Source organism: Giraffa tippelskirchi, chromosome 14 (assembly GCF_054371585.1).
Source record: "Giraffa tippelskirchi isolate mGirTip1 chromosome 14, T2T-mGirTip1v1.2.pri, whole genome shotgun sequence".
Lineage (NCBI taxonomy): Eukaryota > Metazoa > Chordata > Mammalia > Artiodactyla > Giraffidae > Giraffa > Giraffa tippelskirchi.
Window position 1 is genome coordinate 42,646,472 of NC_137288.1, and position 14,584 is coordinate 42,661,055.

At 40.1% G+C, this 14,584-nt stretch overlaps 1 protein-coding gene across 4 annotated transcripts in view; it reads right to left on the reverse strand.

Annotated features, from left to right (window-relative positions):
* Positions 1-14,584, reverse strand: part of LOC145534859 (uncharacterized) — a 305,098-nt gene that overhangs the window by 191,479 nt on the left and 99,035 nt on the right. For 3 of the 4 annotated variants that reach the window (XR_014075025.1, XM_081563161.1, XM_081563162.1), the window contains one exon: positions 1,967-2,055. The exons of the other annotated variant lie outside the window; for it this stretch is intronic. The gene's annotated coding sequence lies outside the window, so the exon portion shown is untranslated. The remainder of the gene's footprint in view (positions 1-1,966; positions 2,056-14,584) is intronic. 4 annotated transcript variants of the gene reach the window in all.

Below are 14,584 nucleotides of genomic sequence, written 5' to 3' on the forward strand. Positions count from 1 at the left end.
AACCCACTCCAGTATTCTTGCTTGGAGAATCTCATGGACAGAGGAGCCTGGTGGGCTACAGTCCCTGGGGTAGCAAAGAGTCGGACATGACTGAGTGACTAATTACAGCACACAGCACATGACAGAGTTAAGCTATCAAATTATTAGAAGTCTGATTCCAGATAGCACAGAATGTTCTTCTTAGACCATGAAACCAGGCAACTCACTTACTGGTTTAAACTCCATAATGAACCAAAAAATTCCGAAATAGAATAGCACATTCAAATACTAGAATTGATCCCAGTGAAGCTCTCTGTTGCAGCCTGTTGACACTGTTCCCACATGCTGTGAACATTTGACAGATAAATTGCCTTTGTGACAGCTGAGAATGACAATGAGAGCCCAATAGACCACCTTATCAGACAAGAGAAAGCTGATATAAATTCTCATCATAAGCACTGTAGAATAGGCAAACTCAGGCTATTTTATACCTGAAAGTCATTCTGTCTTTCCCAATATGTTGATGGCATCAAAATTATTAGAAAAGTGTGTTTACTCTCTGGAAAGTGTAATGTAACAAAACTCACTCTCTTTACCCCAAATTGTGTACATTTGCATTGCTTTCATAGTACTTTACAGATCACCCCAAACAGCTGTAACTTTTGAAACTCTCTCTAAAATCCCCTAAAATACATGCAAGATATTTAATCCAGGGCTTTAAAACTGTGGCTACTCACTTTGGCAAATGACAATAACCTATGAAAATACAAATCAAATAAATGTTATGCAACATGTATGATAAACATTAAACTTAAAAGCAGTTATAGCATTACCTATGCATGTTAAAATCCAAGAGCTAAAAAATACACTGAATTTATATAACCCATCAGAATGTATTTCTAGATTCTCTTCAGGATTAATTAAATAAACATGCAATTTATAAAACTATATAAACAATTGTTTATCACTTTTATGACTCAAATCACAATAAAATTGTAATTCATGATAAACTGGTGAGAATAAACTGAACATATGGTTATATTCACAATTATTCATTAACTGAAGTGTTATTCCAGTGTTAGAGCTAATGTTAAGGAGATTGAAACTGTAATGTCTAATATTTGGAATAATCTATTAAAGTGTTAACATTGTGGTTTATTTCCATGAATTATGTTGATCTCATATTACTAAGCTTGTGCAAATAAAGTGTTTAAAAGGTAAGCACTGTGTTTGATGATTTTGAAAATTCATCCGCATCTTTTGCTCATCTCATCTTGAAGCATCAGTTAGAAGGACCAGGAGGTTTAGATATTTGAGTACAATCAATGCTAAATGAAATGGTGGTGGAATCCATATAATAAAAAATATTTTTGAGAGCCTACAGAGTATACAGTATGGTAGGTCCTCATATAGCCAGTGAAAACGTGTTTTTGTGGGCTTAATTCTAAATGTTCACATCTGTGCAAAACAGACCATTGAATATCGGCTATCATTACAGAGAGTCAAAGAGTGAAGACTTAAACAACTGTGATTCAAATGAGGCTGGTATTGCAAAATAGACGATCCATCCTTAGGGCATTTGGCAACTTCTGCCTACCCAGATGGATAACATAGCCTCAGTGAGTATCGGTTTACTCCCTTGGGTTCTTGGTTGGAACCTCTCAATTTTGAGAGGTTACAGACCTGCAGGGAAGGATTGAGGGCAGTCATTTATGTAACATGCAACCCATCGGTAGAGTGGTGAATGCTGCCTTAGGAGCCAGGTGGATGTGAACCTCTTATTGCATTTGTCACATTGTAGTGAAATCATTTGTGTAGATTTCTGTCTCCCCTACTAGGTTTTAAACTCCTTAAGGGCTAAGACAGTGTCTTATTCTCAGCACTGAGAACTAGGCTTGACATTTCTCTCAATAAATGCTTGTTGCATAAATGAATAAATGACTTAAAGAATATCTCAATCATTAGGAAATACCACAAAGCACTATACCTTGATCTAGTTGGTTTTTACTGTATAGGTGTGTGCAAAATCTTTGAATGCATATAGTTCCAGTTAGGAGTCCAAAATTAGCTCAAACGCTAAAGAAAATAAAAGGGAAAAATGCACTTTAGAAAGAATAAAACACTAATTGGATTTCTAAAATTTATACCTAACATGTAAGCAACAAGACATGTTTTCATTGCTATATTTATATGATGGCCAGATGTTAGATGAAATTTAGCTCAATGAGTATTTCAGCAAGAAAAGTATTTTAACAAGCATAGGAAGCTAGAAAATAAATGTCAGCTCGATTTTAGATTATTATGCTGCTTGGAAAATGTCCGAAACAGTATGTCACCTGAATTAATTCTTAATATTTTTTAGTTTTTTCTACATCTTCATTCTTTGGGTTTCAAGAAGACATTAAAGACCCCAAAAAGCTAGTTGAGTTCTGCTGCCTCCACATGTTCAGCGGTCTTTGAGAAACCATGAGCATAATGTTTGCAAACTCTGTACATAGAAAAGTGATAGCGCATAGCTAGAGCTCAGTAAGGGTTAGGCTCAGACAGTAAAGAATCTGCCTGTAATTGAGAGACCTGGGTTGGGAAGATCTGCTGGAGGAGGGCATGGCAACCCACTCCAGTATTCTTGCCTGGAGAATTCCCATGGACAGAGGAACCTGGCAGGCTACAGTCCATGGGGTCACAAAGAGTCAGACACAAATGAGTGACTAAGCACAGCACACAGCACACAGCTCAGTAAATGCAAGATGGACGATTGGATGGATGGATGGATGGGTGAAAGAAAGAAACTCTCCAGTCTGGAAGAAGTAAGTTAATCTGAGAATAGATGGAAATCAGAGCCTGTATGCCTTCTTCCTTTAAAAAAATATTGGCCAAGGATCAGAATGGTAGAGGAGAAATGCACAGATTAGAATAACTATCAATTATGAGCATATATGGGGTGTTAGATTTTCTAAATATTGGTCTCAATCTGTACTCTTCAAAACTCATTGTGGGGCAAGCATTACCATCTTTCTCATTTCCCAAGATGAGTGTCAAAGAGATTAAATTACCCAGAATTGTACCTAGTGCTAAAGCAAAAACAGTAACTCACATCCCCATTAATCCCAATCCCTTATGTTGTTTCCCTAAATCACACAAAGCTCTCTCATCCATCCATCAGCCTAATTTCCCATCAGCCATCAAGTGACAACAAACATCTTCTCCATACTAGGGGAAATCTTTATATACAGCATCAGTGAGGGATAATAAACTAAGTACTACAGATCTGGAGTACCTATTACAAATCTTAGACAAGATCTCAAATAAGAGAATAGAGTTGACTGCTACAATGTGTTTCCTTTAGATTGGGTAATTTAAGAAATTCTGATTGATTTTTATTTACAAAAATATTATAAAGACCCCTATTAAAGTTTATTTTCATTTGGTCCAGAAAAGAGAATTGAGGGTTGATTGCAAAGGCACCGATTAGGTCTTCCACAATTCAATAATGATAATAACATGTACTGTGCACTAGACACATATCTGACACTATGTAAAGAAACCTTACAAAATAGACACTGCTATTATTCCCATTTTATAGGTGAGGAAACTGAGGTCTAAGATGGGTAAGTAAATAGTTCAAAGTCAGCTACCAAGTGGAGGAAGTGAGATTTGAACCCAGGCAGTCTGTCCAACACACTCAACTCTTGGGAGCTGTCCTGTACTGTCTCTTACCTGAGGTTGGGGTGTTTTAGGCCGCCAGTCGTGTCAACATGCATGTCTGCTTTTTCCAAGCCTTTAATTCTTTCTTACATGCTAGACTTCAGCATGTTTGAATCTCTCAGCTGTTCACAACTTGACCGCTGGTTATCATTTTGACCACCTCTGAAGGAAGATTGAAACCCTCCAATGCAAATGCTACAAAGATAAATCAGCTGAACTTCGTTTTTGAAAGGGACTGAATAGCCAAGAAAACACTTTCTTTTCTTGAGCAGGAGTATGACAGATACTGCTCACTTTTTATCAATAGTCCAGATTTCCTTACTGGTCTTTAATTCACTTAATCCAACAATTTCTCTCTGCCCTTCATTAAGACAATTAATATATATCTTAGTTCTTCTTTACCTATTAATCACCCAATCAATATGTATGCTAGTGCACCTATTTTGTTCAGGATCCTATAGAAAGGTTTAATAAATTGTAATTTATTTATTAATTTTATTTAACATACAATTTTAATAAGGGAAGCAATAAAATGGTGTTTGACAATAAACTGAACTAATACTATGTGATAACTTTTCCTATATCGGCCTATAAAGTGGACTGATTTTATCTGCAAAAAAATAATAGTAATAAAGGTGGGGATTCCCTAGGAGTCCAGCACTTAGGACTCAGAGCTTTCACTGCCAGGGCTCAGGTTCAGTCCTTGGTCAGGGAACTAAGGTCCTCCACACTGTGCTATACAGCCAAAAATAAATAGATAAATATAACAGTGAGTGGGCCAAGTACTGACACTGTTACAGTGGCAACAGCTTTGGGAAATGAGTGAGTAGAATGACGGTCATCAGTGAGTGTTTCCCTCTTTGTGTTCAAGCCTCAGAACTGTAGCTTCAGTTCCCACCTGATTTGACTCAGAATTTCAGAAGACAAAAATCTTTTAAAATATAGGATAGAGATGTACTACCAGTGACCGGGGAACTATTTGTTTAAATATGGGGCTCCCAGATGGTGACCTGAATGGAAAGGAAATCCAAAGGGGAGGACAAATATGTATATCTATAACTGATTCACTTTGTACAGTAGAAACTAAGACAACATTGTAAAGCAACTATATTCCAATAAAAAAATATTAATTGATCTAGGGCTCCCAAAGGGGAAAGAAAAGAAAAGGGATGATCATGGGGAGGGGGGGAGACAGGAGTCCCTCAATAAGAGCAAAGTCAGAGGACAGGGGCTCCTATTTTCTTGCTCCCACCCAGTGCGGGAATTGTCAGGACAGCTTCTGCCCCTGGGCAGAGAAGAGTCCCTGTGCTGAGTTATCATCCTACAATGCAATCAGTACCCGAAAGAGAACTGAACAAGCATCGTCTTCAACAATTTTAATAGTCAAAACCTCATGCTTCCCTGGTGGCTCAGACAGCAAAGAACCTGCCAGCCAATGCAGGAGACAAAGATTCAATTCCTGTGTTGGGAAGACAACCTGGAGGAGGAAATGGCAACCCACTCCAGTATTCTTGCTTGAAGAATCCCATGGATAGAGGAGCCTGGCAGGAGACAGTCCATGGGGTCGAAACAAATCAGACACGATTGAGTGACTATCACACCTGTGATCCCAGCCTCTTGGAGATGATTTGCCATATTAAGCTACTCCAGGATGTCAGTGGGGCTTCCCTGGTGACTCAGTGGTAAAGAATTCACCTGCCAATGCAGGAGATGCAGGTTCGATCCCTGAGTCAGGAAGATCCCCTGGAGGAGGAAATGGCAACCCACTCCAGTATTCTTGCCTGGAGAGTCCCATGGACAGAGGAGCCTGGCGGGCTACGGTCCACAGTGCCCCAAAGAGTCGGACACGACTGAAGCGATTGAGCACGCAGGCACAGGATTTCAGTATCAAAACTTATCAACAAGGATCTTGCTGTTTCAAAAACCAACCTTCTGGAAGCGGTGGCAGAACAGAAGAAGGAGAGAGGCTGGCACTTCTCTAGTGATCCACTGTAAGGAAACCTCAGGAAAACTGATGAAAAGTATTCAGCCCTGTGGTGTTGGGACATTGTAGTTAAATCATTCATATTCTTTGAACTCTAATAAAAAATTCTCATCAAACAATGATGACATTTTCATCTCATCCAAGTTTAATCACAAGAGTATTGTAATTCTGATTTTCTTCACCTCCGTTCAAATTGAAAGTAATTGTCAGACGTCATTTTAATTCTAACCATTACATCCATTCTTACATGGTCTCTCTCACATTATTATGGCCCATTTTGTTCTCTAAGAGGTATGTCATTTTTTGCTATTATTCAAGCAGTTTCAAAAGACCACTGTCACTGACCTACAAATAGTACATTTAAGGCTTATTTTAAGAAGCATTTGGAAAAACAAATGAACATAAATGGAAAATGTTTCCTTGAAACACTGAGAGACATGAGGAGTGATAAATTATGACTATTGAATTCCTAATGTTGGGAAAACACTTAATTGCCTGAATTCTTGATTGTTTCATTTTCTTTTTCTTAGCAACCCTCAGAATGCACAAATTTGGGGTTAAAATGTACAAAAGCAGAGGGAGCTCCCTGGTGGTCCAGTGATTGTGACTCTACACTTCCAATGCAGAGGGTACAGGTTTGATCCTTGGTCAAGGAACTAAGATCCCATATGCCACGTGGTTCGGCCAAAATATTTTTTTTTTTTAATGCACCAGGCAGCAATGGAGATGCAGGCATAGAGAACAGACTTGTGGACAAGGGCAGGAGAGAGGAAGGAGAGGGTGAGATGAATGGAGAGAGTAGCATGGAAGCATATACACTAACACATGTAAATAGACAGCCAGTGGAAATTTGCTGTATGACTCAAGGAACTCATACAGGGGCTCTGTAATAATCTAGAGGGGTGGGAAACGGAGGGAGGTAGGAAGGAGATTCAAAGAGGAGGGGACATATGTACACCTATAGTTAATTCATGTTGCTGTACAACAGAAATCAAACCAACATTGTAAAGTAATCATCAATCCATTTGAAATAAATACAATTATATATTTTAAAAAGCACAAAAGCAGAGAGGTGAATACAACAAACTCATTTTATTTTCTTCCATTGCCATTTTTAAAAAATAACTCTGCTTCAGTTGTGATGCACTCCTGGGATCTAGGCTGAGAAGTGGGAGCAAGTTTATCCTAATTGAGACAGAACTTGTTCCTGGGGATGGCAAGGGAGCCCCAACCATCACCTCCAAGGATATATGGAAAGCTGGCAAGAAAATACAAGAGGACTGTAGGATTTGGAATAATGTGTGTGTTGTATTTTCCAGGTTTTCCACAAAGAACATATATTACCATCAGAATCAGAAGAGGGGAGAAAATGAGTGAAATATATAAAGAGACCTAACAGGTCTGATTTAAATAGATGGATCAGAGGAAGGATAGAATGCAGAGCCTTTTGGAAGGCAATGGTTCCGTGTCTGTGTTGATGTCCAAGAGCAGAAATGTCCCCCAAGGCAAGAGGGTCCTACACTCAAATTTTTACAATGGTAAATGAGCAAGTGATGGAAAGGAGTCAAGAAGGTACTGGGGAGACTGAGACCTGCTGCAGTAAACTTGGCTGGTAGATTTCTGTCATCTAAGACCTTGGACTCGGTGTAGCCAGAGCTTCTAACATTTTAGACAAACTGGAAATTCAAACTTGAATATGAAGTCTCCAAATTTTCTTAAATGTTGGTTCACATGTATTTTTCTAAAATCACAGAAGCAAAGAAAAATACATCTGAGGCTGGACCAGGATCAAGGATCACCAGGTCAAGATCTTTACTCCACAGCCTCTTGGACATCTTCATTTATGTTCTTCAGACACCTCAAACTGAGCCCATTTCAAGCTGAACTCATTGCCTTGATTTCTTCCAGCCTGTTTCTCCTCTTGTGTATGCCAAACTGTAGAGTTATTTAAGCCAAAACATGGCAGTCATCACATGTGGTCCCCCCATCCCATTCAATGATCTGCCAAATCTAAGATTTCTTAAATCCTTCCTGCCTCCAGCCCTACTGCCTCTACTTTGGTTCACATCAATGAAATCATCATCTACATAATTGTATTAGCCTCTGAACCCAGTGGATCTCAACCAGGGGTGACTTTGATCCCCAGATAATAATTGTCAATGTCTGGAGATATTTTTCACTGTTACACTGGAGGTGAACTTCTGACACCTAATGAGTAGATGCCAGGGTTATTTTAAACATCCCACAATGCAAAGAACATCCCTCCACCCTCTAACAAATAATTATCTGGCTCAATATTTCAATAGAACTGAGACTGAGAAACCCTATAAGTAGTCTACTTACATTCAGTCTTGCTTCCCTCCAAGTGAGAATAATAAACTTCTTTTAAAAATGAAATCATATTTCAAGGTTATCTTTTTTAAATGAAATCATATCTTTCATCTTATAAAGGTTATATTCTAAATTAAATCATTACCTTCAAAGGTTATCTTCTAAAAATGAAACTATATTTCTTTGGTAAAATCTCGGAGATATTGATTATTTTTCTATCCAAACCCCCCACATATATTTTGCAGTAAGAATCAGAAAATAATCGGTCTTCAGGTCTAAGAAGTTAACCTTTACTGGGTTTACCCAATCAGGGTAATTTAATTGCCTTCTTCAGTGATTGGTTTAGGAAACAGTCTGAGAACAATTTGTTTAATCTCATCTGAGAAAATATTCTCTATTCTTAAAAAGAAGCTTTGATAGATTCATTTGCAAAGATGGCCATAAGAATTCATACCATTCCTATTCATGTGAACCTTCCCATCACGGGGTGAAATCTATTTCTCACCCCTTGAATTTGGGCTGTTCCTATAACTTGCTTTACCAGCAGAATGCAACTATTGGTGCCTTGAGCTTCAGCCCCCATTTCCTTGGGACACTGCCTTGGGACCACCATGTGAAGCCCAGTCTAGTAAACTGGGAGATGAAGAACCACTGGAAACAGAAGGTCAGCTGTTCCAGCCATCCTGGCTGAGGCCCCAGACATGTAAGTGAGGTTATCTTAGACCATCCAGCCCCAGTTAAGCCAGAAATTGATTCACTACAAGTGATTGTTGAGTCCTGGAGGGAGCTCAGATCTGCCCAGCTAAGCCCTACCCAAATCCCCAACTCCCAGGCATGAGTTCATAGTGATTACTTTAGGACAACAGTGTCTGGAAACTGAATGTGGGAAGAAGGCTGGGGGCTGGTCTTGACATCCAGAATTGTATTGTTGTTGTTTAGCCACTCAGTCCTGACTGACTCTTTGCGACCCCATGGACTGCAACACACCAGGCTTTCCTGTCCTTCACCATCTCCCGGAGCTTGCTCAAACTTATGTCCATTGAGTCAGCAATGCTATCCAACCACCTCATCCTCTGCCTCGCTCTTCTCTTCCTGTCTTCAATCTTTCCCAGCATCAAGGTCTTTTCTAACGAGTCAGCTCTTCACATCAGGTGGCCAAATTATTGGAGCTTCAGCTTCAGCATCAGTCCATCCAGAATTGTATACATTCACTTTATTCCCCTGTTCTCAGGATATATCTCCATCCTTAACTGAACCCAGCTTCTCTCTCCAGAAAAAGTTAATCCTCCTCCTCTTGCCAGGGTTGTTGGCCAGTGAGCTGGAAAGGTGATCTGGAAGTCTTACTATTTCAAAAACTAGCTTTCAATCAATCCTTCTCATTTCAGTCTTCCTAACCACCCCACTTTTGGAAGTTCCAGGTGGTACCCCTTTCTAAGCTGTGGAGTCTGAGTAATGAAGCTGGGTTTCTTCCTTCTGTCCTGGAACTTACCTTTCAATTCTCTCTGGTCCTTTCTCACTCATCCATCTGTTTCCCAAGTTCCAAAATTTTGTAGATAGTGCTTCCTCTATTGTTCTTATGCTTTGAGGTTTAACACAAAAACATGACAAATGTGTGTGCTCAGTTGTGTCCAACTCTTTGCAACCCCATGGATTGTAGCCCACCAGGCTCCTCTGTCCATTGCATTTCCCAGGCAACCATACTGGAGTGGGTTGCCATGCCCTCCTCCAGGGGATTGAACCCGGGTCTCTTGCATCTCCTCCACTGGCAGGCAGGTTCTTTACCACTACTACCTAGGAAGCCCTGGGGGTTAATACTTTAAAAAAAAATCACTTTAGAATTGTTTTATGGGGATTTGGGGAGATTCCCCATTAAAATCCCCTTTAAAATCTTTAATCTGAAAAAAAAAAAAAAAACTTTAATCTGCCATCTTCACACAGATTTCTGCTCTCTGTTTAATGTTACTTCCTCAGAGAACCCCCTGGAGCCTACGTTAGGTGTCTCTGCTATAACTCCCAGGTTAACAAACTGTACTTCTCCCATCAGACACGTGGGTGCTGATGGGACCAAAACACAATTTTATTACTGTCTTTTCTCTGTCCCTTTAAATGTTATTTGTAAAGATATGCATCCCCTGTTCCTGGAAGGAAACTTGACAGATCCCCTTGACTTTCTGCTGACTTACATGAAGACAATCGTATGATCATTTTAATTCACAAAACCAGATCCACAAATATAGAAAGTATCCTGCTCAACATATTAAGCGTTTCCTCAATTTTTCTTCCAAGTTAAGAGTACTCCCTCTCCACCTCGATAAGATCTGTGGTTGGCAGCTCCCTGACTTGCAAAAAGGAGGTGCACTAGCTTTGGCTCTGTTCTTCTCAGTTCACCCCTCTTTCCCTTTGGACGGTGGCTCATTAAGCTGTAGGCACAGGGGAAAGTAAGCCAACAGAGCTGCCAAATTTAACAAATAAAACACTGGTTAGGTAGCTTTGGTTTCTCTGATTCTGGTAAATGATTACTTCTGATTCTTTTCCCTCCTGGGCTGTATTCTGGTTTTCTTCTGTTTTGTTTTTCAGTTCTTTGGAATCCCCATCTCTAGGAACGCCTCATCTGTGATTGAACTGAAGGGGATGTATTCCGGCTTCCAGTGTTGCAGTCAGTCCTCTGTCCCTGCCTGTGTGTGCGCACTCAGTCACTAAGTTATCTCCAACTCTTCTGCAAACCCACCGACCGTAGCTTGCCAAGTTCCTCTGTCCATGGGATTTCCCAGGCAAGAATACTGAAGTGAGTTGCCATTTCCTTCTCCAGAGGATCTTCCCCACCCAGAGATCAAACCCACATCTCCTGTGCCTCCTGCATTGGCAGGAGGATTCATTTCCTCTAAGCCACCTCCCTGGGTCAGTAGGAATTAAGATGGTGCAGCCTGGCCCTTTCTCCCAGGGGAAATGCTCTCTCAGTTCAGTTCAGTTCAGCCACTCAGTCATGTCTGACTCTTTGCAACCCCATGGACTGCAGCACACCAGGCCTTCCTGTCCATCACCACACTCCCGGAGCTTACTCAAACTCATGTCCATCGAGTCGGTGATGCCATCCAACCATCTCATTCTCTGTCACCCCCTTTTCCTCCTGCCTTCAATCTTTCCCAGCATCAGTCTTTTCCAATGACTCAGTTCTTCACATCAGGTGGCCAAAGTACTGGAGTTTCAGCTTCAGCATCAGTCCTTCCAGTGAATATTCAGGACTGATTTCCTTTAGGATGGACTGGTTGGATTTCCTTGCTGTCCAAGGGACTCTCAAGAGTCTTCTCCAACATCACAGTTCAAAAGCATCAATTCTTCGGCGCTCAGCTTTCTTTATAGTCCAGCTCTCACATCCATACATGACTGCTGGAAAAACCATAGCTTTGACTACACGGACCTTTGTTGGCAAAGTAATGTCTCTGCTTTTTAACATGCTCTCTGGGTTGGTCATAGCTTTTCTTCCAAGGAGCAAGTATCTGTTCATTTCACGGCTGCAGTCACCATCTGCAGTGATTTTGGAGCCCAAAAAATAAAGCCTCTCATTGTTTCCCCATCTATTTGTCATAAAGTGATGGGACCAGATGCCATGATCTTCGTTTTTTGACTGTTGAGTTTTAAGCCAGGTTTTTCACTCTCCTCTTTCACTTTCATGACGAGTCTCTTTAGTTTCTCTTCATTTTCTGCCATAAGGGTGGTGCCATCTGCATATCTGAGGTTATTGATATTTCTCCCGGCAATCTTGATTCCAGCTTGTGCTTCATCCAGCCAGGTATTTCCCATGATGCACTCTGCATGTAAGTTAAATAATCAGGGTGACAATATACAGCCTTGATGTACTCCTTTACCGATTTGGAACCAGTCTGTTGTTCCATGTCCAGTTCTAACTGTTGCTTCTTGACCTTCATGCAGATTTCTCAGGAGGCAGGTAAAGTAGTCTGGTATTCCCATCTCCTTCAGAATTTTCCACAGTTTGTTGTGATACACACAGTCAAAGGCTTTGGCGTAGTCAATAAATTCTCTCTATATATAATATGCCAATAAAATGCCACATAAAGAAATGCTCTCTATGTGACATCAAAGCAGCTCACCACTCTTTCTGTCAGCTTCTAGATTCCCCAAGAAAATCTGGCACCCACGTGCCACTGAAACAACAATCTGTAAATATTTACTGGCTGATGACTGAATGAATAAATTGGCCATTACTGGCTTTCTGCAATGAGCTGTTATACAACAGATGGTCACCAATTCTTTCTCTGCTCTCTACCCAGTAGAGGTATGACTTTTAGCTTCAATTTGCAGAAAGAACAGAAATGCTAAGTCCTGACAGATGTTATCGGTGAAGATCTTTAAAATAAATTTCTTTTTCAAAAGATTTTAACATGGAGTTGCTATCCTTCTACTTCAAGTGGTTGGGAGGTTGACCTTGGGAGTCAAATGAAATACCCAACCGGAGAGACCTTTCAGCACCATAATTCTATGAAAAGACAGTAGCTTTGTCTTACTTCTAAGAAGAAATTGAAACTAGATTAACAGAAAATTAAGTTGGCCAGTTTGGTCAAGCAAAATATGAAAAGTAAATAATATCCTGTTCTAAAGTTTTATGATTCAAACAGTGGAAAATAATTTGGACTTTTCAAATACTGCCAGTAATCACTTTGCAATTTCTGGTCATAAGCATTCACAACATATTAAATTAGAATTTATGTACTGAATCATCCCCACAATAATACTTAATTTGCTGTTAGTTATTCACAGAGGAGTGGAGAAGTTTATGCAGGGTTATTGAGAAATTTTGGATCACACAAAATGTATCTGACATAAATATCATCTAACATGTTTTCTTTCTAACCTCTTATTATAAAACTCAAGAATTTATCATTTGTAATCCCTGCAAAGAATTTGAGGTGGATTTTAACTTTTAAAAAAGATATCCAGGGACACAGGATAGATAAGTAAGACAGTCATGTATTAATATATACACTCATATATAGACTCAGTCATGTCCAACTCTTTATCACCCCATGGACTATAGCCTGCCAGGCTCCTTTGCCCATGGGATTTTTCAAGGCAAGTGGGTTGCCATGCCCTTCTCCAGGGGATCTTCCTAGCCCAGGGATCAAACCCATGTCTCCTGCATTGCAATCAGATTTTTTACCCACTGAATCACCAGGGAAACCATAGACATAATGGTACTTAGTATATCAATTTAGAGATGAGATATTTGCTACACGTAAGCACTAAATTTATTAATAGCTCTAAAATTTCTGATATCAAGTCAAAAGAGGAAATGCTATGGACTGTATTAAACCTGCCATGTTGTAAAAGGAAAAATACTAACTCTTTAGGGGTTACTACTTTAGTTTTTAGTTTTGTACTAAATTCCAGGAATAATTTATCCTATGAGTCCTTATAAAATAATAGCTAACATGTATTGAATGTCTTTTATGTGCCAGGCATTCTCCTAAACTTTTTATGTATCAATAATTTAATTGTCATAATGGCACTGCGAGATAGACAACCATCCTTGCTTTTCAGGTTGGAAAATAAAGGCACAGAGAGATAAGCTGCCCATGGTTACAGCTAGAAAGAAAAGACCACAATCCAGACCCCCAAAACTCCTGCTCCTGATGGCCACACTGCAGAAAATCTTTGTCTGTGGTTTCACAAATGACCTCAAAAGTCTCCATTTCTTAAACCAACACTCAATCAAAGCCTGGGGCGTAATACTGAACTTAAAGAAAGTATTTGTACTACCAAAATGTTGCACACAGAACTTCTGGAACTTAGCTGCTCATGCTCAGCCGCTCAGTTGTGTCCAGCTCGTTGCAACCCCATGGGCTATAGCCTGCCACGCTCCTCTGTCCATGACATTCTCCAGTCAAGAATACTGGAGTGCGTGGCCAGTTCCTTCTCCAGGGGATCTTCCCAACCCCGGGATCAAACCCATATCTCCTGCATTACAAGTGAATTCTTCATCACTGAGCCACCAGGGAAGACCCAACTTAGCTGAAGACATGCAAATTATTCATTACGCAGTTTACTCTAGGAGTAAAGAATTGGAAAACTACAGGAATAAGAATAATTCTGATAACCCATACTTATGCTTTTTTTCACTGAAGGGTTTATTTTATTATTAACTAACAAGTGCTCTTGGGCTTCCTTGGTGGCTCAGTGGTAAAGAATCCCCTGCCAACGCAGGAGACGCAGGTACGATCCCTGGGTTGGGAAGATGCCCTGGAGAAGGAAATGGCAGGCCACTCCAGTATTCTTGCCTGGAAAACCCCATGGACAGAGGAGCCTGGTGGGTTACACTCCATGGAGTCACACAAAAGAGTCAGACATGCATCAGCAGGCGGATTCTTTACCACTGAGCCAGCAGGGATATACAAGGTACTGTGCCAAATTGCTTAGATGCATTATAAAATGTAGTCGTTGATCTTACAGAGGTATTTATTTACCTATTTGCTCAAAAATGTTGATCGTATATCTCTTATGTGACAGACACTATGATAAACAGTGGGCCACCACGGTGAGCAAAATAGTATAAAACTGGAGGTTTACGTG